We start from the raw sequence: 22,250 nt of genomic DNA, 5'->3' as shown, positions 1-22,250 counted from the left end.
GAACAGACTGTGGCCATGCCCCCACTGGACTGGGTTCCCTCTGCCATCCTTAGGGGAACAAGAAGTCAGACCAGAGGTTTCAACCAGAGGCACCAAGATATGACAGCTTGTAGATGTCAGAGCAAGGCGTGAGGCAGGTCACCAGGCAGAAATGCCAAAGCAGATGGCCCAGAACTGGACACAGTGAGGACGTCAAAGGGAGAAGAGACTGAGATCAGAGGCAGACTCTTGAAGAGGACCCTAAGGTTGTGGAGTCCCACCATGCCCAAGAGAGTGATAGAGCATTCTAGTGGGAGAGGTGTCAACAAACCCACAAAAATGCCCATAACAGTGTCACCTTGAAACATTGGCCAGACCCAGACAACAAAAGCCAGTTCATGACAGTAACCTGTCTATGAGGAGATGCCACATTCCTCTTAGCCCTAACACCAGAAGGGTCAAAATAAGCAGCTAGGCTCTGGGGAGGACGTAATGGGGAGAGGAACAAGTCAACCTATTCTCTTCATAGTCCTACCTGGGATAGGGAGGATAATTTTTACCTTCCACTGAAGGTAGAAGTATGGACAAACTGAGATTGTGTTTTGCAAGTTAGTGACCGTAGGACTCTGCTGCCTGGAGAAGTCCTAGAAGGTCATGGGCATTCATTTCACGTGCCTTCGAGTGGTAATGGCAAAACCACTCCCATGGAGGAGACTTAAGGGGGTGTTGGGTGGGGTGGACAGCAATAAAGTTGCTTGTAGGAGTGCCTGCCCGTGCAGTGACAGTAGTGTAGAAAACAGTAAATCTTCCGTAGCTACATTTCACCTGCTCCCATTTCAAAGTCCCAAGCAGAAGTATCTGATTGGCTGAGACCTTGTGCACATGCTCCCATGTGCAACATGCTGCCATGTTGCTCAGAATACTCTACCCAATGAATTGGACAAATTTAGGAAAGGTGGATGGGGTTGATATACGTGCACTCTAATGGGAGGTTCTGCATTCACTTTTGATGGGTATTACACCCTGCTAAGTGCCAGAGGAGGAGGGAGGATGGGATTCCAAGAAGAGTAAAAGAGATCCTTCCCTCAGTGAAGTAGAGTCCCACTACATTATAGCAACTACGACACAAACGTATCTCCCTTTCATCTAGAACCTTACGGTTTAAGAAGCGCTTTAATGTGTGTTGCATTTGTTCTTGACAACACAATGAGAAAACTCTCTAAGGCCCAACGTAGTGGTGCCTGGCAAGTGGTAAGTATTCAGTAAATGTTTGTTAAATGAATGAGCAAAGGAATGAGTTGGGCAAGGAAGAGTTAAATCCAGTGTACAAAGTACAGGCTTGGCAGTTGGTCAGTCTAGTTCAGCCCTGTCCGATGGAACTTACCATGGATGTGGCTCTTTCTGCTGTGCAATATGGTAGCCAGATACGCTTACTGAGCGCTCGAAATGTGCCAATGAGACCGGGGAATTGAATGTTAATTGTCTTTAATTATAATTTATTTCAACGTCAATTAAAATGGCCACAGGCATCTAATGGCTACTGTACCAGACAACACGGGTCTAGAGTTCTAATTCCAGTTCTGTTTATCTCGCTTGTGATCTGAGCAAACTCTTTAGTTTCCCTAAATCACAGTTTCTCCAAATGTGAAACCGGGAAAATAGTGGTCCCCTACTTAACCGTTCGTGATGGTTAAAAGAAGTCTTATATGTGAAAAGGTGAAGTTCACTAGGCTGCAAAAGGCAAAGCTTCATAGCCGGCAGAAACTCAACAAATGGAAGCCACCATTTAGATTCCTGACTGCCACCGCAGAGGAGATGCCAAGACTCAGGGGGATTAGAGAGCTTTGTTCAGGTTACATGGCAAATTCGCCGCAGACTAGGGTTTGCATCTCCTGTTTTCCCTACCACGGTGGCTTCCTCACTACCAGCTTAAACAAGAGCTCCAAAACCCGTTTGGGCAGTAAGAATTGTCTGTGGGTTGAAAAATGTCTTCCCTATATGTTTGTGATTAGTATTCACATTCATGTCGATTCCGCCGGGAATAATAAAACAGAAATTTGTTTGAAAGCATTACTGACTTTATAGGAGCGTCTTGTCATTGTGCAGAGTCTCAATCAACACATACTAAAAGTACAACTATTATCATGTGAGGTACATCAGGATCTTTGGACATTGAAAAGGCATCCTCATCCTCTTTGTTGCAAAGATTAACACCTTGTTAAAACAAGAGTTAAAGAATGGAAAGATACAGGAGACGCGCACACAAAAGAGTTAAGTATCAAGAGAAAAGGGTGATGCAAGAGATTCCGTCAACCTGTATATATTCCCGGTACTTGTGCTAGAAACATGAATGGCAGTTTTTACCAAAGAGGGTTTATTTAAAGTCAGTTAATAGAAAAGATCAATGAGTAATTCCCTAAAGGAGTCTGCAATCATCAGCAACTATAATAAATAAAGCTCTGAGTTTAGTTTTCAAAAACGAATTGCACCCATTCAAGTGGGGTGAAATAATGCTTTAAAGCCGATTATGGGAAAGATTTCAGACTTTTAATGACTGGTCCTGAGTGGATGAATATAACCCAGAAGATGCACATGAGGACCCATTGGGATGAAAAAATAAAATACTTCAACTTCTATATTTACTTTCTTTCTTAAAAAAAAAAAAAGAAGCCAAGTTTCACTGATATTTCATGCAAGCATTGAGAACAGTACATATGTATAATTTAAATAAATACACATCTAGAGGGTGCATACTCTAAATTATTTTACTAAGAAGACTACACAATGCAAAATCTTTCAAAATGTTTGTTTTAGAAGACAATCAGCTCAGGATCACGCTAGTTAATCAATACTGATGATCAATTACTGATTGGTAAAAACAAGCCAAAAATCGAATCTTACCTATATTAGTTAGCTTTTCCTATGTAACAAAACACCCCAAAACGAGTTGGCTTTCAGCAACAACCATTTTTTTTATTGTTCTGAACCTGCAGGGTCTCACTTGCACTGCAATCTAAGAATACGGGTTCCAAAAACTAAGAGTCCTATGAGGAAGGGCTGGAAGACCAGGGATTATTATGCTATGAAAAAAGAACATGAATAGGAAAGAAAAATATGTGTGTTAGACATTTACTATCTTGATTTCTTATGGCTTAGATTTGAATACAACTTATAGTGGAAAGAAAAATATTTTGAATGGACAACTGGTTGAAGCAACAGAAATTAAAGCATTTCTTTTTCTTTTCCCTAATTGATTTCAAGATGACGATTTTATAGAACTATATGATTTCAGAGAGTTACATTTGTGTGAACGACACAGTCAGCTGACATCAAAATAACTGGAAAATCCTGGAGGAGATGTATACATTACACACTTGTCGACTTTTCTCATTTTTACCGAGAAATTGGCCATTTCCTGCCCCTCATTTTTAAAGAGAACCCATGGTCTTTGTTTCTTTTTCTTTCCCCCACCAACTCAAATTCTCCAATTGTAAATTCAAAATACGAGCAGATTTGAAGATGGATTATGAAGAATGAAGCCTTGGTATAAACAAAAGAAAGATGAAGTAAAACGCACGTCCGTCACCGCATGAGAAATGCTATGACAAATGTGCAGTACCTCTGCATCAGATGTTAGTGACAGGTACCACTTGTCCACCCGAAAGAAATATAGGAAATAAAATCCATTTTAAAGAAAACTTGTGCATGTGTACTGTCCCTTCTGGGTACAGCTGAAACAGTGTTCTGTTAGGATAATTTCGTATCTTATTCTAGAACTAAAATGTCTGCAAGGTTAAATCAAAATGCTGTAGAATGATATGCGATATTTAAGAAATAATCTAATTTGTAATAGGATGTAGAATTGAAATTTAACACCATACATTTTAATGACCAATAACCTTGGGTATTTAGACCACGATAAAATGTATACTTTTAACAAACAACGAACCAAGGCTACAGTGAAAACAAGAATGTCATTTTATTCAGTGGCATAACTGGAAGAAAAGTCAGAAAGGACTATAGCCTTACTCAAAGAGAATTTTTTTAGTCAGGTAGTTAAAAAAAAAAAATCAATCTCTCTGTTCCTCCACTTTTCTAGGCCCAAAGTTATTTTTTGCTGAGTGGTGCAAAACAGACAATGGACATTTGCTTCTGGCATTGTGACCTTCTCCAGGCCCCTGTCTGAGCTGCCCCGATGCAGTGTATTTCTGGCATATACTTGTGATATAATCTGCCACCATTCTCCATAAATGTTCAACTTGACAGCAAGTGAGAGGGAAAAAAAAGTCTCTTTTGCATCAGTGAAGAGTGTTACACTACTACAAACACATTTCTCTCTTTTAAAAGATATATGATTTTTTAGAAAGATTAATTCGGATGGGCAACTCCTCAACACAGTTATTTTTCTTCTGGCTATACACATTAATCCATCTAATTTTTGTTTTAAAACCAATAGGGCTATTAAATATTATAAACGATCTCTAATTCTTAAAAAGAAATTTATAGCCGGTCCATACGTTTTCCAACTAAGACACAGCATAAAACCTCCATCTCTGTACATAGACACTAATACACTTACACACCCGATCCAACTCCACACTTACCCACTGATGACTAAACCATCTGAGATGGCTTGATGGGGGACGGGGGGGGGGGCGGGGAGAGGCTGGAGAGGATTTTATTTTTTACAATAGGCATGCAAAATATTTACTGAACAAGACATTTTGCTCTGTCTTTTGCTTTAGTGTGTGGGGGGAATCATAATTGTATTTAGACTTTATATGGCATGGGTTACTCAGTTCACAGCAGAGGCACCTGCAGCAAATTAATTTGTTGTAGCACATTAATTATCTCATAGCTTCTATTTAGGCTGCAGCTGTTGCTATTATGTTAATAATATTTTTTATCACCACTGTATACAACAGGTTATGGAAATAATAGAAATATCTCTCTTTTTGGCTTCCCCCCCTGTCGTTTCCATTTTTCTATGTCAGAAGGAAAGACTGAAAGAAATTTAGGCAAATTAAGCCCCAAAGCGCACTATAATTTTCTATTTCTGAACCGATTTGTAAGAGAATGGGTAACTGAAATTAGCAAAGAATCACCCCACACAAAGATGGCGCGTGCAGAATTTGTGAAAGCGAAAAAGAAGACGAAGGAGAAGCAAGAGAGGGACGGAACACTGCAGTGCTGGGGTGGTGAGTGTTTGGATGGGGGCGGGGAAAATGCTGCAGTTTTCATGAAATAATAAGGTGGGGGAAAAGAGGCATACAAAGAGTAGGTTTTTCATTGTTTGTAAAATATAAACACAGATGAATTCTGTCTTTGGTTTGTTCATGCTTTTCACTCTGCACAGCAGGGATGTTCTTAAGAAGTTGCCCTCTGCGAAATTTCACTAAATGGGAACCGTGGACCCTGCATGATGGGATTATAATCACACCAGCCACTCCTTTTACATAATTTTTTGTTTAAGATCCAGTAAGACTCCCTGTTTTTAATATATATAAAGCAATAGACATGTATGTGTCGATAAACTGAGAGTTTGCGTCCCCAATAGCCCAGTGCAGGCTAAAACAAACAAAAAAAAACACGGTGATATCACATCTACAAATCTCAATGGATTCAAAAACAATATGAAAATTTTTAGCTGACAAGAACATGTCTGCTGCCTGCAGTCCCTGCAATAGCTCACCATGTTGCCTACTAACCGAAAGATCAAAAATTATCGATTTCATGGCGCTGCGTGCTCTGGAAAGAAAAGCTACTTTAAAATTTGCATTGTTTAAGAAATGAGTTAAAAGAAAAGAATCATTTTTTCCTGAACACTTTGGAATGTGAAAATGGCTTATTTTAATCTTATCCATGATTTACTATAATTCTATTATTTTTAGCAGCTGGAGTCCAGAAATGATTTTTTTCGATGAATTTAGGATTTTGCCGCAGTATACATCTGCAGTCCCAGAATCCTCCGGTAAGTTAATCCTTCTTGCGATGGGAAACGCCTTTAACCTTCTTGTGAATGAAATATCTGCAACCATTTTGAAATTTTTAATACAGAAGTGTGTGTGTGTGTGTGTGTGTGTGTGTGTGTGTGTCTATGTTGGGGCGGGGGGAGGGTTATGTCTCCAAAGCGTGATTTCTTTGCAACGCAGCGGTAGGTATTTGTCTTAATTCTTAGAAACATACACCTTTGTGTTCTTTGAATATCATGGATGATATCTCCATTGCTTTTCCTTCACACTTTCTATGGTAGCCATTAAATGTATGTACTTCCTTAGTATGGCAAGGACTGTTGTGTCAAACCAAGGAAGGCCTCGAGAACGCTAACTCCAAGCAGGAACCGTGTTCCTGGCATAACTGAAGCCGCCATGATCCTAGCTACCACTGCTGCTGCCACGGCCACCACCATGGCCATCGCCTCCCACCACCTTCACAGCCCCCTCCCTCATGCCGCAGCGCACCAGATGCAAGCTTTCCACAGTGGCTCTCCGCCGAATTTGCCCAGTGGGTTCCTAGATTACTTCTGTGTGCGAGAATAGCCAACCATGTAGCCTGACAAGAGGTATTTACAACTACTTAGCCTGTTCAGCTGGAAAGAAATCAAAAGATAACACTGAACCCTGAGATGATGTATTGCGAATCAAAAGTCCCAATCCATAAATAGCGCACTTGATGAGCTGCTAAATGAAAACCTGATCTGATTATTGCCCAACGTTTTCACGTTGTTCAGAAAGAAATATTTTTAACACACCTTCTTAGAGAATTGGGACTGTTTACAAATGCAGGGAATATTATTTAGTCTTACCTTTCTGCTGGGAGAGGTTTCTTCTCCAGGAGGTTCGGATATAGAGTCCAGAGGAGACCACACCCTCGTTACACAGTTCTTATTTTCTACTGTTTCTGCTTACTTGTAAGTAGGACTGATTAACAGCTATAATTATACATTAATTTAAGGGACCTAATCAAAAGAAGCCGGCCACTCATTTGCCTCTCTCTCAAGGAAACTCATTGTCATAGTGCTCAATAAATGTTTAATTAATGGATTTGATAGTTAACTATCCAAAAAGTGAATGGGCCTTCTTTACAGTGCTGCCTTGATTAATGTTTCTGTTGGAAGTGCACAAACACGCTGGGCATTTCTTTCTTTGCCTAAGGTGATTCAGAATCATGTGTTTTAGTGAAGGGATGCTTTCCATTCAGAATCCATGTAATCACTGCTTGATGTGCCAATGGTCTAATATCATGACAAGTAATACTTCCTCTGTTAAACCAGCTGGAGACACTTTTGGTTTCTAGGCACAGAGCCTGAAATTTGGAACCATTTGTCTTTTGCAGCTTTTTTTTTTTTTTCTGTTTAATGCAGTCTTTTGCATTAAAATGGATTAATTCACGTCAAACCCAAATGGCTGGCTCTAGAAGAAGGTGTAAAAAGATAACCAAATGTTTTTTATGAAACATATTGCCCAAGGCCCATTTTGAAAAATCATTTTTACAAAAGCAATTATTTGACCAACTCATCAGGTATTTTGATGCTTGTATTTCTTACTGGTTTAATGGTAGCATTTGTCTTTATTGCACAGAAGTTATTCATCTCATATGTTTGGTGAGACAATTGGAACAATTTCTGTTTTTTGAGAGAAGAAAATAAAAATTCTGAGCAATCTGTTAAATTCAACTAATATTTTTAAATGCTAGTCACACAGTAATTCTTCAGTACACTTAAATTTGATAGGAAACACAGCTTACTGCATTGTTGCAAATTTTACATTTCCTTTAATGACATGGGTGTTTACCTAAAATATTAGCAGGGATTTAAAAATCTTAATTCCAAATTTGGATTAAGATATCTAAATTATAGAAAATGTTTCAATTATTTTGGTATCTGAATAAAGAAATACAAACATAGAAGAGTTTTTATCCTTTAGAGGTCCTAATGGTGCAAATATCTCTAAACCAGTTTTAACAGAGTGCCTTATTGAGAAAAAAAAAACAAACAAAACCAATCCCCCTCCAAAGGGAATATACAAAAAGGAAACATCCATGAAAAATTGCTCAAATATTGATTAATCAGTCATCTGATTTTAAATGTATGACTCTAATTGAATCAACTGTATATTCTTTAATACTTTTTATGAGGATTAAAATTGGGGGTCAGTGCCTGGAAACGCTATTTACACTCTGAGTTTACATGAGAAACACTGCTTTGATGAAATACCTTTTTTAGTTTAATTTGTTTGAATTCTGACTGGCCGAGTTAATCACCACCATCGGCTATATTTAATTCTATAGAATTACTTGCGCAGATAAAAATGAGAAAGTAATTCTAGACAATGGATCTCACCGAACATCATCTTAGTGTGTGTACTTTTTCCGCTGGTATGGTCATAGCAGTTAAACGTTACCGCTGTATGTAGTAAAATACCTTTAAGACGGGGGAAAAAAGAATTATTTAAAGAACATGTTGGCCCTGAGCATTAGCTTGCCTAAAACTACATATCCTACTCCATGAGTGAATAAGTAGGTTTCCTGCCCATACCTATGTATAAAGACCTATTGTTTGCATTCATTAATTATACGGATAAAAGACCCAAGACAACTTTCACTGTTGCTTTTTGCACTCTCCATTGTTTTGGAGGAAAAATAAGCATAAAATAATACAGCAGAGAAACTGAATCAATCATGATTGTTTCAGCTTTGATAAACAAATGCCTATCTTGCTGGGTGACAATCGAGACATTTCCAAGGGAAAGGAAGACCCAATTTTAGCCTGCTGATACGAATTAGAAAATGTTTTTGAGGAATCGAAAATTAGTTTTCAAAAATCACAAGCTGCCTAATTGATTACTCCTTCCATAAACAACATACTTGATTTCTCAAAAAAGTAATACCCTAGAAATGCATTTCCTCCAAAGAAACATGCTCACAAATAAATCTATTGATACTAGTACTGTGGAACCATACAAAAATGGAATCCATCAGAATTAACCTAATTGACAGGGTTCTAGAGCTAATCCATTATCCATCAGTCATTTGTTCACAGCGCTTACTCCTAAAGACTTGTTGAATTGCGGACTGGGCGCCCATCCTAAGAGTTCACAGCCTTCGGGAGGAGGGATCGCAGGCGGCCCGGCCCGGTGTTTCACTTCAAATTCAGGCTGAGCAACCGGTCAGGACGCGGGATCCGCGACCCGGACAGTGGGGGGGGGGGGGGGGGGGGGGCTTTGGGGCGATGTGCAGCTCGCAGACGAGCCGAGTCCTGCGGGGAGAATGAGGCCCAGACCGCAAAGACCACGGAAGCCCTAAACCGCTGGAGTTCCTCGACTCGACAGCGGGGCGGCTGCGGCGGCGGCCAGCAGCTCCGGCCGCGACCTCAGGGCCCGCGCCGCCACCCGTCCCCCTCCCCCCCCCCCCCCGAGGGCCGGAGCCCAGAGGCCGCCTTCCGCGGGCAGCGGGAAGCTTGCGGCAAGCCCGCGTCGGCTCTCCCGGTCGGGGCCCGAGCGGGGGCGGGGGCGCCGGGCTCCGGACAGTAGAGGCTCCGGGTGCCGCCCTCCCTCCGTCCCCGGGCCTCCCCGCCTCGGACCACAGCGCCCTAGCGAGCCGCCCCCCAGACCCGCACCGCGGGCCAGCCCCGGGTCCCTCTCCGGGGAGCGGCCGGGGAGTGCGCGGGCGCCCCGCCCCGGCCCCGGGCGGTCGGACGACGGCGGGCGCTGGGCGGCGCGGGGACTACTTTCCGCCGCTCTCTCGCGCCCCGCCCCTTGTCCTCGCGCGGAGGAACGCTCCGCGCTGCGCCGGTGGCGGCAGGATACAGCGGCCACTGCGCGACTTATAAGAGCTCCTTGTGCGGCGCCATTTTAAGCCTCTCGGTCTGTGGCAGCCGCGCTAGCCCGGCCCTAGGAGCGGAGAGCGAGGGGAGGCGGAGACGGAGGAAGGTCCGAGGAGCAGCTCCGGTCCCCGCCGAGCCGCAACAGCAGGCCGAGGACGGTCGGACTCCAGCGGCGGGAGGAGCCTGTTCCCCTGAGGTGCTTGGGCGCTCCTTTCCTTACCCTTCCGGGGCTGCTCCCGCTCCGTCTTCGGAGCCAAACTTCGTCGCGGGCGCGCGGTCCCGGCGGCGGCTGGGAACCGGGCCCGGCGCGGCGCGGAGGCCCGGGGTGGGGAGCGGGGGGCGCGGGCTGGGGGCGCCGAGGAGGCGGCGGGGGCGGGCCGCGCCCGGGGGGCGGAGGGCGGCGGCCGGGCCCGGGTTCCGGTAGCGCTGCTCCTCGGGGGCCCCCGGGGCGCCGCTGGAGGGGAGGGGGCGACGCGAGGGCGCGTCCGGGAGCTCGATGGCCGGCGGGGGCGGGCGGGCGGGCGGGAGGCTGTGGTTTCCGTCCGGGGCTCCGGCCGCGGCCGAGTTTGGGGGAGGGACCCTGCGCCTCGGGATGCTCCGGGCCGGGGTGGGGGGCGGGGTGGGGACGGAGGGTGGGGGTGCTCCGCCTTCCCAGCCCCAGCGGGGAGTTGGGGTACGGGTGCTGGGCCTGGGACGCCACCCTAGGTCCCATCTGCCGGGCCGATAGGGCCAGGAGACTTTCTGTTCCGATTCCCTCTTTCCGTTTCTCGAGAACGAATTAAGAGAATCCTTAAAGAGAATTGTTAGTATTTTTTTTTTTTTTTTTTTAATGCCCTGCTTCTGTGAGTTTGGCACTGGTTCTTGTTTGGATCCGAGCAACTTTAAACCTTAGAGGAACCAAACTCCTAGTGCAGACGGCGCGATGCGTCAGTAGGGCTTGCACAAATAAATCCATGTCCTGCACCTAAATTTTCTTGTTCCGTGCAGGTGAGTGGAAACGGCGTGCAATGTACTGAGAGTCTTGGATTTACGGCGGTGGGTGTGAGACCCTTGTAAAAATAGGGGCGGGGGCCAGGGCGACTGGCTTTTACTGTTTCTTATCAAGCGAACCGCGGGATTCAGCTTCTGACTGCTTGGAGGAGAATCTTGGTAGAAATGGTGTATTCAGATACTTTTATGGCAGCTAAACGTGATTTTTGGAGCACGTTCTTCTTTCCAGCGGAGTGAATTTTTCCCTCGCTCCAAAATTGACCAAATGAAATTCAAGTGTTGCAACTTCTTTCAGTGTTTTGTCTCGGGAGAGGATTTTGGACGGAGACTTTCGAAGTTCTCAAAGGCAGCTTCTGAATCCGCGAAACTTAAAAGCTTTGGCAGTTGGGTGTAGTTGTTTCCTTGGTTTTCTGTTCCCTTTCGGAGGGAGCATTGTCTCCATACTTTGTATCTTCCAGACATCTGTGGTCTCCCCTCCCCCCTGAGTTTGTGAGTGGTGAATGAAGAGAGACTGGCCTGCTGGTATGCAGAGGTCGGCAAAAGGAAATCGAGGAGTGGTTTTAGTGAAATGAGAGCTTTGTGTCGTGAATAGTGGTGGCTTAGACTAGACATCAACTTGAAGAGACGGCTATCCTTTGATAAAGTCTGGGCCACTGTTTCTCAGATCGTTGGAGTTATAAAGCATTTTGTGTGGAATTTAGGAAGCCATTTCGTTACTGTGAGTTGTTGAACATTCAGTACCTTCAGATATTCTTCGTGTGAACTTGTCTTCGTCCTGCAAAATAGTCGACAAGCCTTGAAATGTATTTACATAATGCTACTGTTAAGTATCCGCTTAGATTAGCGACCTAAACTACTTTGGAGGCTTTGTTTTGGGTCTAAACAGGCTGCTGCAGTATTTATTTTAAACCCACAGAAATCTCTGGATTTAAAAAAAAAAAAAAAAGTACCATTATGGTTACTTGAGAATATCATTTCACAAAATTTGCTCAGTTTGCACCAGTATTCATTACTTTGACCTAGTCTTTGTTCTGAAGGCCATGTACAAGGACAAGGCCCTAAAGTGATTGCAACAGTAACTTGAAAAACTTGCAGAAGACTGTTCTATAGGATTAAAGGAATGCTGAGACTATTCAAGTCTGAAGTCCTTGAGGGGGAAATGAAATGCAAGAGGAAGTTTAGTATAGCATGCAACTTAGAGTCCTTGTGGAGTCCTAGGCTTGGGATTCTTCTCCCAGAGGTTGGGGAACAGTCGTTTTAAAGAGTTTCCAGGGAAAATGAAGTTTTAAGAATAAGGTGGTTAATGAAAAAGTAAAACCACTGTTTTTTTTTACCACTGTTCAAGTGTCAAGAAGCATTCAAAGTTTTCTTTTTTTGAACCAATTGTTGTTATCTGACTACTGTCTTTGCCGAGAGTATTATGTAGAGTGTAGAGTAAGTATTAAACTTCTCAAACTGAATTGAGCTTCCTATTATTACTAGTCAGGCCTAGAGTAAAAATTCTTCAGATAAATAAAGTTTTGTGTGCTTGTGTTCAGAGAGATACTTCCCAAATAGAAGGGAAGACATGAATGAAGTAGGCCAATTTCTCTAAGGGTATTTGAAGGTGTAGCACTTAGGAAAACTGTCTGCAGATACCCGTCTTTATTGTTTGGAGGCTGGGAAGAAGAGCGTAAATATTGAAACTAGGGAGGTGGGTAATTCAGAAGTTTGAGTATCTTTTTTATAGTTTTAAGAAGCAGTGAAATCAAAACTCCAGAAATGGACTAAGTATATTTAGCCAAGTGAAACTTTTGTGTTATTGAAATGAAAGAATGTATCTGTTCAGTTACAACAAGATTTTGTTTCTCTTTCATGGTTTACTAGTTGCTGATAATCAGGGGGTGAATTTTAAGTTTGTACTTAGAGCTTGGTGGGAAGTGTGCTTGATTTGATTGCTAACCCAGGATGGAAGGGGTGAATGCCTTTTAGAGTAGGACACACTTTTCCAGTATCAGCAACTGTTGTGTAGTGCATATAGACTTGTGACATTGTTTTTGAAAACATGAGTTGTATTAACTTTGTTTTCTTGTAACTCTCTTTTTGTTGGGAATGTGATATCTTCTGTTGAAATAGCTTTACTGAAAACATTTTTATACCATAAAAGTAAATAGTAAACAAAGATTAGGGACTGCTTCTGAGGATTCCAGAGCATGTAGCTACTGCCTCCAGTACCCTAATATAGAGGATACTGATTTGCAGAATCAGTTCTCATTTTTCAACAGACCATTGTTAATGTGATGCTGTTCTAATTGTGTGATTAGATAACTGGCTAATAGGCTAAAATAAGTATATACTTCTCAGGTTCCACAAAGGGAAAATGTGTGATTTATGTTGCTTGAAAATGAGTAGGAATTAACTCAATGGCTTTTCATCATTTAAACTCAGGAGAAGGTTATTTCTTCTGTTGACTTAAGAATGCTGCTTTTGCGTTTCATGCAAGACTGAGCTTGACTCAATTGGAAACTTAGACCCGTCTGTTGAGGCTTGAACCCTGCTGTCCTTAAAAGTATGTATAAAACCTATTTTCTCTGAAGAAAAAGATGCTCTTAACAGAGAAAAGTCAGTTAAATTAGGAACCCTGTTTTAGAGTTTAACTGCCTTTTTAAAATTTAATTGTGGACATCTCTTAAGAGACATTCCCACCCCCAGAGTCTCCCTCAAACCTGATGCTGCAGCAGAGTGAGAGTAGTGTTAGGGCATGTTTTCATTGCATACTTTGGTCATGTTGAGTGCCCTCCAGTGGATATAATGTAATGCTTCTGGTTTTTTGTTTTTTTGTTTTTTTTTTACCCCCAGCAAGTTTGTATGGAATCTATTTTTGGATAATTCTGATGAGAAAGCATCAATTGGGAAACCTTTTGAATTCTAGAATAATTTATTCATATTAATATTTCTGATTAAAAGACTGGCTTGAGAAAATGTCATTTCAACCAATATTTATAGGAGAAAGATCAAAGTTAAAATAGGGATCACATATTTAAGTCACTTTAAGTAGGTTATCATAATGGTAAAACCAAAAACTGATAATTTGGGGGTAAAAGATCAGGTGTTTAGCCATCTTAATGAGTTACAGAAACTAAAATGGTCAGCAAAGGTTAATTGAATCACTCAATTTGTCTAAATCCATTACATGATAAAACATGAGTAAGTGCTCAACTCAGTTATATTATTAAGGAATATGTCTGTGTGAGGATCTAGATAAAAACAAAGCTAGCTGAGTCAGTGTATGTGAACTCTGGACCATAGTTACTATAGGCTCTCATTGTGTAGAGTTGTGGGTGGTGATACACTAATTTTTTGCCCTTTAAGTTTTCCAATAAAAACCTTTCTCCATGCTCCTGTATTAAAGTTCTTATGTTTCTGTTAGTAACACTTTTTTTTATGAATATACTTGTTTCAAATAGGATTATTAGTAACAAGAATAAAGTGTATTCTCAATTACCTTTTGGAAGTCAGATGTTAATTTTACGGAAAACTCATCGGCTTAGAAAAAATTTTAGATGTCTTTTTCATAATGGGTGGTTGAAATGAAATTGAAAAGTTGATGTAGGGAAGGGAAATGACAGTATTTTTGCTCTTGGAATTCAGCATAATATTGTGGAAACGTTAATGATTTTTTGACTATTTGAGAAATGTACTATAGTTAGGAGTTTTTTTTTTTCTTTAAACACGGCAAGAATGTCTCAATTGTTTTATGTAAGTGGTTATTCCAGAATGGATTGTATTCCTTCATAAAGAATCATTTTTGGAATTAGATGTCCAAGTTACTTCTTAGTATTTGCAGCATTTATTGTCTCTAAGGTCAAATAGCTTCTGTCCCAATTTTCCAAGATTTTTATAAGAGATGAGAGTAGATTTGACAGTTCCTTTAAAAATCATGTACATACAGTTTACTGAAAAAGTCTACCTATTAGGGACTTAATTTATCTCTTGAAATTGGCTGACATACAACATGTTGGCATTCAAGATAAGTGACTAAAGTAAGATTGTTTTCAAAAGCCATGTAGGTTTGGTCTTCTGTTATAGTGGGAATGGCCTCTCAGTGTTTCTAGGACCAGACAGCATGGGGTGTCTGAGACCGTGGACTGCAAGAAATTGGAGAGTACAAGTTCCATCTAAGCAGCCAGTCTTCGGTTCCAGCCATTGTGTTGGTATATTCCCACATGAACTGTATTGTTCATGTTGTCATATCATCTGATTGTTTTTTTCTGAGAGAAGAAGGATCAGATTAATGTGCATCCTTTGATTTGCACATGTTGGTGAAAGAAATTCAAGTTTAAAGACACTGTTCAGCACAAATAAAATACACCTATTAGCAGGATACTGCTAGTTTGTAACATCTGCAGTACTTCCATTTCGAGTACAGTTCTTAATGATTCTGAAATGAAGATAATATGAATCTGTGGGTTTGTATAACTTAGGAAATAAGATTGTTAAACTGTTAGGGTTATATTTTGGCACTTGGAAGATGCCTTCTATCAATTGATTATACACAGGAACTTAACATTTTCATGTGATTGTGAAATCTGGAAGACTCAATTAAGTTTAGGAATTATAAGATGGTTTGGGTCAAGGAAAAGGAAAAATAACAACTTGATCATCTTAATTATAGCTTTTTAAAGTATTTTTAAAAGAGATCTCAAAACTTAATCTGTGAAGGTATTAAAAACGCTGGAGATACTGTGACTGCATGTACATAATCATGTCAGCCTAAAATTTTATTAATGCCTTTAAATCATGTTCTCCTGGTTTTTATCTGAAGTCTACACTTTTTTTTAAAAATTAATTTTTTTAATGTTTATTTATTTTTGACAGAGAGAGAGAGACAGAGCATGAGTGGGGGAGGAGCAGAGAGAGAGGGAGACACAGAATCCAAAGCAGGCTCCAGACTCTGAGCTGTCAGCACAGAGCCCAACGCGGGGCTCGAACCCACGAACCGTGAGGTCATGACCCGAGCCAAAGTCGGACGCTTAACCAACAGAGCCACCCAGGCGCCCCTAAAAAGAAATTTTAATGTTTATTTTTGAGGCCGAAAGCATGAGTGGGGGAGGGGCAGAGAGAGAGGGAGACACAGAATCTGAAGCCAACTCCAGGCCCGATGTGGGGCCGAACCCACGAACCAAATCTTGAGATCATGACCTGAGCTGAAATTGGATGGTGAACCAACTGAGCCACCCAAGTACCCCTGAAGTCTACACTTTTAAGATCAACTATTATCAGAGCAAATCCAAAACTTAAAAACAAAGTTTAGATAATTAAAAATATGTTGAACGTAAGTTTTATTTAAATTAATGGCATTCTATTATTTGGTCTGAATAAATTTATAAAGGCAGTTAGATTTTGGTTAAATCTTTTTTTGCTAGGGTAAAAATTTTCATTCCCGGAGTTGGAAAAGTTGGCAAACTACATGTTTAATTACATGTTTAACCTGCAGACTACATGTTTAAATGACAAGCAAGCTATGTCTGGACTGAAAGTGCAATGCATAGGACAACATTGGTTATAAAAAGCAGTATCTGAGAATAGTGCTACAAATGTATTTTATATGATATGGTATAGAATACAAACTAAACTGATCAGTGGACTTTTTACAAAACATCTGTCTCAGAGGTACTGACTCCCTGGCCTATCCTCCTATCCCTGTGTAACTTTACCAAGCCACTGTAAAGTTTCCCTTACAATATTCCAGAAATTTCCAGCCTTTGATTTCTTTTGAACTTGTTGAAAAGGCTCCCCCTCATTCCCAGCAGTTTGAATAGTGTGAACAGCTGGATGATGCTGGGGTGAAAATGCTCCATAGCACTTCCCGTTTTCTCTCCTATTTTTTCCCTCTCTTAATTTCTTCACTAATGTTCCCACAGTTCTGCTTGTGATTTCGTCATTCACATGTTGTTATGCCGGTAGTTTCCTTTCAAGATTCATAACAGGTATGTTAAACAATTAGTTTAAAAAATTGGGCAGGGGGAGAGATTTTTAACCTGTCTACATTCTTTCAAGTTCATAAATCCTTGTGGCATACAAACCATATCTGTGATTAATAAGTCTTATCTTAAATGCTGGTAGTTGATTTGACTTGGAAGTAAACGATGTGCAAAGGCCGAAGGGCTAGTTTAATAAGCTTCTTTTATTAAAAGGGTTTTATGATAGCTTAAATAATTGTGATATATGTGTATGTACATATACCCATTTTATTATACATTGTCCATATAAAAATGACTGCAGAATTTCTTGGAAATACAATTTGAAGGTGATCTTAAATGATTGTAGTAATTTGCACCGAGGGGTGGTTGTTGTAAACTACTCTATTTTTTAAGTATAATTAAGTTGTTTGGGGGTAAGAGTGTAGGGAGCAAGTCTTTGAAGTTTTCCACATACTAGATGAGTGCCGTATGTGTAAAGCAGGAACCAGAGTTTCTTAGAAATATTTTTCAATCTAACTGTGGAGGTTTCCAAGTCGAGTTCCATTCCACTGTGTAGAAAGTGCTGGCTGAGACACCTAAATTATTTTCTGAGCTACTGAAAGAATGCAGTGGTGTCAGACATATATCTCCCTAATAGTTCATAGATGCAGAAGTGGACACCAAATGTTACAGGACACCTAGTATGCGTGGACATAGAACTCTTTAGATAGCTTAGTAAGTTTAGTCTGTTTTCTCGCATTTTGCTTGATTTTAAAGTTTGGTTTTTTTAGGCTCAGCTAATTGGATCCCTTTTTTTTTTTGTAAGAATACGTACTGATCTCCTTGAAGAATACCCTGACTATATGCTAAAGGATTTCACGTTTCTCCCTTTGCCATTATATCCCAGATACTACGTTCCTCTAGAAAGCTCCAAGACAGGAAGACTATTTAACCTTCTCTGCTTTTCAGATGAGTCCCCTCTCGTCCATCAGAAGCTAAGCAGGAACTCCTTCAACACCCTGTCAGTCTGCATCGAGTGTCCATCTTTAAAATGGAGGAGGGACGCCTGGGTGGCTCAGTTGGTTAAGTGTCTTGACTCCTGATTGCGGCTCAGGTCATGATCTCACACTTCACAGAGAGATCAAGTCCTGAGTTGGGCTGTGCTCTGAGAGCCTCCTTGGGATTCTCTCCCCCTCTGTGCCTCTTCCCCGCTTTCGTGTGTGCTTTCTCTCAAAATAAATAAATAAACTTAAAAAAATAAAATAAAATGGAGGAAATAGTATATTCTGGTCAGAGGCCAGTCCTGACCCATGTGGTTTCAAGGACTTTGTTCTTTTAGTTCTACCTAACTCTTCTGTATTAGCCTTATCCCTTCCTCCAGATTCTAATCCCGTTACTTTTTAAGTCTCCATCTCCCACCTTTTATCACTCACTGTACCTTATGTAACTCCTAGAACTCCTTTTATTTTCAGTGCATTCTGGGAATGTTCCCTTCTCTCTCCTACTCCAACTGTAACCTCGTCTGTCCCCTGATAATGCTACTTCCTTGCAGCTCTCTCAGTGGTAAATGTTTTCCCTTTTTGCACACATTTTACTACTAAACTGAGAGGTAGAGAAAGTGTCTTTGTTTTTCATTCACTTCTTAACCGTTATTTTCCAGAACTTCGATCTTTGACTCTCATGCCATCAAATTATACTACCCACTACCCCTCTTTATTTCAGTCATCTACTGACTTCCTGGGGAGGTGTTGGGATATTTGAGAAGAGAAGAAAAAGTAAGGAGGGTCATCTCCCTCCTTCCTTGAACACTTTATTAGCTTGGCTCAGTGTCCTCTTTTATTTCTGTCGTAATTCTTGGAGATATCAGTGTCCGTGTAGAGCAGTGCTACTCAAAATGTCGTCTGGTCTGAACTGTTTGTTACTAGTGAGGATTATGATAAGGGGTTTGTGCCAGAATATAAATCACCTCTGTCACTAAATTCACTGTTGAGTCCAGCTGACTTTTTGCAGCAAGTCTTTTTTGATAAAGGAAGCAGCATGTTGATTTATAATCTGGCACAGGCTCCTCATGGTGTCGTGGTCTGGCTCTTTGAGGAACACTGGTATAAAAGATGTTCTGGCCTATTCCTTTCTTTCTTCTCCTCCAGTGATCTCATTTTTCACTCTAATTCAGCCACACGTTCCCATTGTCATATCCTAGAATGCTTCGTCTTATACTAATTACCACCCCCTCCCCAATCTCATTTCTTTCTTTCTTTTTTTTTTTTTTTTATTCTGAGAGAGAGCAGGGGAGGGGCAGAGAGAGAGAGAGAATCCCAAGCAGGCTTAGTGCTGCCAGCACAGATCTGGATGTGGGGCCAAACTCTCTGAACCGTGAGATCATGACCTGAGCTAAAATCAAGAGTCAGGACACTTAACTGACTGGGCCAGGTGCCCCCTCTCCGATCTCATTTCAAGTGCCCCACTGCCTTACTCCTCTAGGAAATACTTGAATTCCAGCAGCCCTTCAGCCCCACCAGAACCTATAATCTATATCCATCTAACCTTTTCAGGGTCCCTCACCCTCACTTACACCCACCTGAGATTTCGTATTGAATCATAATCACTTTCTTATATACACTTTCAACAACTTTGTCTCTCCCTGGCTTCATCCCCAGTGGTCCCCAGTCTGTTAGTTCGCTCTCTTTTATGATTGCATCTTTCTTTTCCTCTAACATTCCAACACCTTCTCCCCTATTCTTCCTCATCTAATACCCTTGCTTTCTATCTCACTAAGCATATTGAATGATTTAAAAAATTCCTGCATGCTCCCATATCTGTGACTGTGCGCTTCACCTTCTCCATCACTGGATGAACTGTAGTGTTCCAAGACAGCCAGTTCATTTGTATACTAGATCTCGTTCCCTTCTTGGTCTCAAGAATATTATCACTCTTGTCAGTCTCCCTTCTCCTGCATCATTGGTTTTTCCTTCTGTGCTGGCTCTTCCCATGAGCACACAAACATGATATTGCTTATCTCATGTTGAAACAGTTTTTTCTTCCTGTCTCCCCTTTTACCCACCACCCACACAAAATAGCTTGAAACAATTGCTTTTATTCACTCTCCCTTTCTTTTGAACCCATACCAGGAAATCACCATGTTATAAATTAACAGTCCTCATCTCATTTAACCTATGAGTAGCATTTGGCACAGTTGCTTGAAACACTTTCTTCTTTGGCTTCTAGGCTACGATGTCTGCCAGCAGGTTTTCTTCCTGCCTTGCTGGTGGTTCCTTCTTAGTCTCCTTTGGGTTTTCTCTTCTCTCTGATCTCTTTATTGATGTGACTGAGAGTTTAGTCTTAAGACTTACTTTTTGTTGTCTAAATACACTCTCTAGTCTCATAGCTTTAAACAGATGGCATTTAATCTGTTTGCTTCTGACTTCCAAATTTATATCCCTAGCTTGGGTTTCTCTCCTAAACTTTAGATTCTAATACCCAGCTATTTTGAAAAAAAATTTTGGGGTGTCTAAGAAGTATCACAGACTTAACTTTTCTAGAAATGAGCTCTCAATTTCCCCTAATGGCTGCTTCTCTTAGTTGTTTCTGAATGGAACTGTTATCTTTCCAGTTAACTCAGGCTTTTCTTTTTTTTTTTTAATTTTTTTAATATATATATATATATTTTTGAGAAAGCATGCACGCACAAACAGGGGAGGGGCAGAAAGAGGGAGATACAGAATCCGAAGCAGGCAGGCTCCAGGCTCTGAGCTGTCAGCACAGAGCCCGACGTGGGGCTCAAACTCACAAACTGAGATCATGACCTGAGCTATAGTTGGATGCTCAACCGACTGAGCCACCCAGGCGACCCCCGCCCCCCCACTTCTTTAAAAAAGATTTTTTAATGTTTATTTTTATTTTTGAGAGAGAGAGAGAGAGCGCCAGGTACTCAGACTTCTAATCATTTTGTTCTTTTTCATTTTTTGGTGTTTATTTATTTTGAGAGAGAGACAGAGACAGAGAACTGCCAGCAGGCTCCATGCCGTCAAAGCAGAGTGCAACACAGGGCTCGAACCCATGAATGGCGAGGTCATGATGTGAGCGGAAATCAGGAGTCGCACGCCTAACTGACTGAGCCTCCGAGGCAGCCCTAACCATATTGTTCTTGACTCCTGTTTCTCTAACACTCAGTATGGAAACCCTGTCTGTAAATCCTGTCTTTTCTCCCTTTAACAATACTAAAATCTAACCATTTCTAACCATAGCAGTACCGTTGTAATCATTTGCCTGGGTTACTGCAAAGGCTTCCTAACTGGTCTCCCTACTTACACCTTTGTTCTTCTGAAATATATCTTCAACACAGCAGCCGGAGGTAACCCTTACAAAGCAGTAGATATGTAACTTTTCTGTTCAGAAACCTCCAGGTGCTTACCCAGTAAAAGCACAAATCCCTCCGTGTCTACACTCTCTTTATCACTTACTACTTTTGTCTTCTTTATCTGTGCAGGCTGTTAACGTTTTTCCTCCAACTGGTCAAGCATGATCCCATATCATGGCTCACTTCCTCATCTCCATCAGGCTTTTTCTTGGTATGCTGTCTAAAATCACAGTCCTTCCCCATCTTCCTATCTCCTTTCTTGCTATATGTTTCTCCATAGCCCTTGTCACTCTCTAACGTAATATTTTGGGTTTTTTTGATTGTTTGTTTTCTTTTTTCTTAGCCTACTAGAATGTAAACTCCAGAAGGACAGGGATTTTTGTCTGTGTCCTTCACTGCTTTCTTCCTCCCAGTGCCTAGAGTCATACTACATAATAGATGATCAGTAAGTATGTGTTGAGTGAATCTTATCATCTCATTTAGATCATTCCCAGTAGCATACAGGTATATTCCAGACGTTTGCAGAGATGGTTCCTTCTTGTCATTTATGGCTCATGTTTAGATGCCACTTCTACATTGAGGTCTTTTCTGTTCGCTCATTTTAATTTTATCATATTCTATTCTTTTATTTGGTTTGTGGCACTTAATTATACTCTGAAATAACATTGTTTGCTTGTTTGTTCTTTCTTCCTCTCCTGATCTTGTCCTGATTTTATATCTCTGGTACTCAGAAGAATGTCTAGAAGTTATGGGTGCACAGTAAAGGTGTGTTGGCTGGGTGAATATTCTAGAAATGACACCCTTTGTTTTCCTCCGGCTAATGCCCCATTTATTTCTCTGCTCTATTTCATGGTGTGTCCATACCCTATGGACATGTCTGCACTTTTCATCTCCCATTCCAGTTCATGCTCTGCTTTCATTATTCCAGCGAATATGCTCTGCTGAGCTCCTATTGGACCTGCATGTTGACCACCCACGTGGATACTTTTTAGCTTTAGTCTTGCCGGACCACCTAGCATTTGGTATTATATATATATTTCTTTCTTCCTTCTGTAACACCTTCCTTCTACTCACCAGTAGAATTTTCTGTGGTGCTGGAAATGTTCTACATCTATGTTGCCCCTTGTGGTAGCCACCAGCTGCATGTGGCTCTAGAGCA

At 41.3% G+C, this 22,250-nt stretch overlaps 1 protein-coding gene and 2 long non-coding RNA genes across 5 annotated transcripts in view; 2 read left to right on the top strand and 1 right to left on the bottom strand.

The window, feature by feature from the left end:
* The first annotated feature begins 4,805 nt into the window (after positions 1-4,805).
* LOC109491579 lies at positions 4,806-6,987 on the top strand. Its single transcript, XR_002145049.3, has 3 exons — positions 4,806-5,177; positions 5,871-5,950; positions 6,258-6,987. It is a non-coding gene; the product is annotated as an uncharacterized LOC109491579 (long non-coding RNA).
* Positions 6,988-6,993: 6 nt separating this feature from the next.
* Positions 6,994-9,668, bottom strand: LOC109491580. Its single transcript, XR_002145050.3, has 2 exons — positions 8,321-9,668; positions 6,994-7,603 (listed from the first exon to the last, which is right to left on the bottom strand). It is a non-coding gene; the product is annotated as an uncharacterized LOC109491580 (long non-coding RNA).
* Positions 9,669-9,848: 180 nt separating this feature from the next.
* Positions 9,849-22,250, top strand: part of CTNNB1 (catenin beta 1) — a 41,368-nt gene continuing 28,966 nt past the window's right edge. For all 3 annotated transcript variants that reach the window (XM_011286248.3, XM_011286247.3, XM_003992212.5), the window contains exon 1: positions 9,849-9,998. The gene's annotated coding sequence lies outside the window, so the exon portion shown is untranslated. The remainder of the gene's footprint in view (positions 9,999-22,250) is intronic.

This window comes from Felis catus, chromosome C2, assembly GCF_018350175.1.
Source record: "Felis catus isolate Fca126 chromosome C2, F.catus_Fca126_mat1.0, whole genome shotgun sequence".
Taxonomy (NCBI): Eukaryota; Metazoa; Chordata; class Mammalia; order Carnivora; family Felidae; genus Felis; species Felis catus.
Note: the sequence above shows the minus strand (reverse complement) of the source record. Positions and strands in the feature narration are given on the sequence as shown.